Genomic DNA, 5290 nt, shown 5'->3' with positions numbered 1-5290 from the left:
CCCCCCCCCCTCCCAGTTTTGTCAAATGTCCACGTTTTGAGACCCCCTGAATCCGAAAAACAGGTTTTTATAAATGTGTCTGTCTGTGTCTGTCAGTATTTCGCTATGTCTGTCTGTGAGCACGATAACTTTTGAAAAAATTTCATCTATTAGATTGCCCTTTGGTACACTCGCTTAGTGTCCAAACTAAAGGTTATAACTTCGTTAATCACCCATTTTGAATAAAAATTCAAAAATTGGGCACATTTTGAATATTTTTAATACGAGTTTTTTCAAAATTCAAAAATTCTCTGTACGGTTATTCATAGTATTCAAAAATTCGAACAATTTGTTCTAATGACTTTTTTCAAAAAATCTAAAATTACCAGAGTTATAGCATTTACAAAATTCCAAAAAACACACGAAAATTAACGTTTTATGCCGAATAACGCACAATATGAAAAAATTCACGCGAAGGAATATGTTGCTTTTTGAATAGCCTACGAGATTATCATAACTTTTTGAATTTTCTTGAGAAATCAAAAATTCAAATTTTGACAACATACAAAATGATTAATAATCCAAAAATTACATTTTTCGGCCAAACTGTTTTAATACGGTAAAAAATGAATTTACAAACATTTTACATTTAAAAAAGATCTACAAATTTGTTATAAATTACTTTTTGATGGGATGCGTAGTTTTGGCTTTAATCATGAAAAACGTCCTTAACAGTAAAAAATGTGCCCGCTGCGTGGGCACATTCTTATCACAACTTTTATCTTTTAATTTCTTTTTCATCTCATGTGTGGGGCTTCAAAAAATCTAACTTTTCATGTTTTTGATGCTATTTTTTTATGATTGAAAATAAAAACAGAACTATCAAAAAATTATTCATGACAAATAAATCATTTTTACATTCTCATCAGAGAGGGTGCTTGATTTGTAGAAAATTTGACCCCCCTAGTGTTTGTCAAAAGGTCCACGTTTTGAGACCCCTTGAATCCGAAAAACAGGTTTTTACGAATGTTTCTATCTGTATGTCCATCTGTCTGTCGTTATGCCTGTCTTTATATCTGTCTTTCTGTGAGCACGACAACTTTTGAACAAAATTAATCTATTAGATTGGCTTTTGGTACTCTTTTAGTGTCCTAAGCTAAATGCCAAGTTCGTTAGTCCGACATTTTAGATAAAAATACTAAAAGTGAGTCCATTTTTAAAATTTGTGAGTACACATTTTTGCATGATTAAAAAGTTCTGTGTACAGTTGTTCATAGTACTTGAAAAGAAAAATGCAACTTTTCGAACGCTCTATAAGATTATCATATGAACTTGTTGAATTTTTTCCAAAAATTCCAATTTTGACAGCACAAAATCTAATCAAAAATTAAAAATTGAATTTTGCGCTCAAACTATGCAAGATAGGGAAAAAATGATGAAACAAACATTGTGCACCCAAAAAATATCTACAAATTTGTAGGGCCTCTGGTACACTCTTTCAGTGTCCTGAACTAAAGATCAAATTCGTTAGCCAGCCATTTTGGATAAAACTTCAAAAAGTGAGCGCCTTTTGAATATTTTTGAGAATATTTTTTCAAACCTCAAGAATTCTCCGTATGGTTATTCATAGTATTTAAAAAGTGGAACAATTTTTGTAATGAATGATAAGGCTGCACAGTAGACCGTATGTGTAAAGTTTAAATCATAAAGAAAACATTGGAAATAGAAAATTCAGTTTATGGACAAACTACAAAAGTTACAATAAAACGTTTAACAACAAAATTTCTTTAAAAAGAATGCGCATTTTTTTAATGGGAAAATAAAACTTCGCCTGTTTTAATACCAATGCAAGTTACGAATTATAAAGATATATATTTATGGGAATAATATAAAATTTCAGGGTTAAACTCTAGTGCGAAGCACAAGATACGTGATGAGAATGTGTTCATTAAAGCCGAAGGAGCTTTAACAAAAGAGAATTCACAATCACCAAATTACTGTTGTCGATACTTTCACCTTTAGTTTTAGAAAGTCTATGCAGAAAGATCAGGGCGTAGCGCGAGGTAAATACAATATCGAGTACGAAGCGCGAGGTAAATGCATTTTTTTTATAATCATTCATGTTATCTGAATAAGCAGAAATCTTTACACTAATCTATAAATGCTTATTATAAATCCCACATTACTTTTGTATTTTTGATATTTTATTAACTACTTTTGTGCATACAAATAAAAATAAATTGATTTGAACATGGAAAAATATGGTGTTTTATTTTAACATAAGATCGAGTTTTCATTTTGTAAAATAAATAACTTTTTTGCAAGCATCAATAATGCAGTAATTTTTTTCTCAAAGTGTTGTATCTCAAGACTATAAGCCTACATTTTTAGGTAAAAATATTTAAAATATCGTAAGTTACAGGTTTTTAGGTAAAAAAAACTCACTTTTCGTTGTTTTTTACAAACATTTTTTTAACTTACTTAAATTAAACTGATGACTATAAAACCAAATGGATTTCAAAAAACATATCTTAAACGGTATTACATCATTTTTTGTTCATTTTTTGTCTGTGCGGGACATGTTTGAACACGTGGGGTAAAACCACCCTTTTTTCCTTTATGTAATAAAAAAGAGTTGTGCTTTCCTTACGGGGAGATTCTGGACATAATTTTTCAAAAAACCGAATTTTTTTTTATTTTGCTAGTAAATACTTCTAGGAATAAAAATTTTAAAGTTATGCAAGCCATGGAATTCAGGATTGGACCGCAAGCAAAACTGTTCGGTGACAAGGTGAACAACTTGAACATTGTGAGAGCTAAACCAGCGATTCCCAAATTTTTTTTCAGTTTTCAGGGAGGGGCAGGGCCGACACCCTACCATTTTTTTCCCTCTACTAGAACCCAAAGGGGATACTTGACTGTCGGTCATGCGGTAGGTTTCATGTTTCACGCGAGAGAATTAGAGCCGGTTGAGAAAAATTAATATGTGTTAAAGTGTCAATAAATTAAATTTTAATTAGTTGAATCAATTTCCTAATCTGATTTTAAGCAAATGAAAAGAAAGTTGATGAAAATCGGTTAATATCTTCAATGCGAGTTGACAGTTCTTGTAATTTTGCATGCACTTAAAGATGTGCTTAATTACTTGAAATGTTAACGGATTTTCATCAACTTTTTTTTCATTTTCTTTAAATTACATCAGGCAAATGATTCAGATAATTAGAAATGAATTGGGCCACGTCTTTAGGATTTTAGTTATTGGAACAGCCTTAAATCGCATGACAATGAAAGGGTTCTCATAGCGGCGGGGGGAAGGGGGCTGCCGAGGAGCTGGGCCCTGGCTGGCTTCCCCCCTAGGGGGCTGCCCGGCCCGAGGTGACTTCTCCCGACCGCGGTCAGGCCGCCGACCGTCGGCACTAGTTTGGAAATCGCTGAGCTAAATTACAAGCTTCTGAAGCATCCAAAGAACACAGAACAGCCCTTAAAAACGCAGGGATACTTTAAAACGATTATTATGAAGAAGAGGAAGGGATCATGTATGGAGCTGGAATCGATGAATAAGATTTTTTTTTCAATATTTCACGAAAGAAAACTTTTACTCGATTTTCTCGAAACTAAATTTTTTGACACCTTTGATAAATTCATTGGGAAACTAATTAATCGATTAACTTGAAATTTTGATAGCTCATTCTTCAAATGTGTCTCTATCTTGTGAACTAGGATCATGGACAAATATTGTTATTTTACAAGGTTATGAACAATTTAACTTGTAAAAATGAGGTCGTAAAATTCAAAAATCCGCCATTTTTTCTTAACAAAATTTCTTATTGTAGTTCACACGATAGCCAAAAATACAACCTCTATACAACCTCTATACTTTACACAGTAACAAATTAGGAAGGAACACATTATTCTGGAACGACCTACATCTGAAGGCAAAATGCGGCACTAAGTCTGCTTAATAACCATCTCTGTCACTCTTACGGCATTAACCTTAATATCGCTCCGCTAAACGCTCCTAGGAAAATAGAGTCAATTGTCGAGAATGACAAGTTCCGCATATACTGGAACTTTATATTCTGGACAATTGTTTCTATTACACACTCGAGGCCTAACATAGTTCTCCTTCACTTCGAGAAGCGAATCATGTTTGTTATCGAATTTTCGGCGCCAGCTAACAAAAACATTGTAGTCAAGGAGAATGAAAAGAATGAGAGGTATAGAAATCTTATAAGAAAGTTGCGACGATTGTACCAAGCTTTCACTGGTTAATAGCCTGAAAAGAATCCCTGCTTGTCAACAATATGCTAAAACACTTGCCGGAAAAATGCAGAAGGCGGTCCTCCTTGGGTCGCTCCGTGTCATCAGGGTGCACGAGATTTTTGTCGGATCGTTGTAATGATTCCGTCACAGACGGAGTGAAAAGTGAAAGCTGTAAAGTGTATTGTGGTGGGTGAAGGTGAGTGGCTCGCGCCCTCATCGGCAGACAACATGTCTGAACAGAAGAAAACTATCCCGGAGCGAAAAACACAAAAAAGATCTCTCCCAGGACCCAGCATGAAAGCAACGCCCAGTAAGAAGCCAGCGTCAAGTGACACCAGATATAACGTGCAAACAACGAACAAATACAGCTCGCTATCGGAGTCTGAAGATGACGAAGAGAAAAGGGAAGGAGACGCAGATGAATCTACGAAGGAAAACGACTTACCAAGTGACAGAACCAAAAATAAGATCCCGCCAATCATCATAAGTGGAGAGGAGAACGTCAAAAACCTGAGAGCTAAGGTCTATGATCACATAAGAGCTTCCTCCAAAAGCTCACAACTTATATGCTCAAAATACGCGCTAACCATATATAGCTCCACAGAACAGGACTACAAAATAAACATGAACTTTCTTTAAAAAGTAAACATTCAATTTCACACCTACACTGATCCGCAGCAGAAATTGAACAAATTTGTCATTAAAGGACTGCACAGGATGAAAGAAGAAGATATCACCGAGGAACTGAAGCAACTAGGCTTCTTCCCTCTCAGAGTAGTGACCATGAAGATAAGGAAGGATCGTGCTCAGGACTATCCACCAGTTATGGTAGTGTGTAGCAAAGAAACTACGTTCAAGGATATACTCCAAATCAAAGCGGTGGCGTCAGTCAGGATAAAATTGGAAAAATATTCCAACACAAGAAAAGTCACACAGTGCTATCAGAGTCAGCAATTCGGACACGGCACCGCTAGTTGCCACAACATTCCAAAATGTGTCAAATGCGCCGAAAGTCACCAAACCAAGGACTGTAATAAAACTAAGGAGC

At 35.0% G+C, this 5290-nt stretch overlaps 1 protein-coding gene across 3 annotated transcripts in view; it reads right to left on the bottom strand.

Annotated features, from left to right (window-relative positions):
* Positions 1–5290, bottom strand: part of LOC117172772 — a 211727-nt gene that overhangs the window by 114400 nt on the left and 92037 nt on the right. The window lies entirely within an intron of this gene.

Source organism: Belonocnema kinseyi, chromosome 5, assembly GCF_010883055.1.
Source record: "Belonocnema kinseyi isolate 2016_QV_RU_SX_M_011 chromosome 5, B_treatae_v1, whole genome shotgun sequence".
Lineage (NCBI taxonomy): Eukaryota > Metazoa > Arthropoda > Insecta > Hymenoptera > Cynipidae > Belonocnema > Belonocnema kinseyi.
The sequence above is the reverse complement of the archived record's forward strand: the minus strand, read 5'-3'. Positions and strand labels throughout refer to the sequence as shown.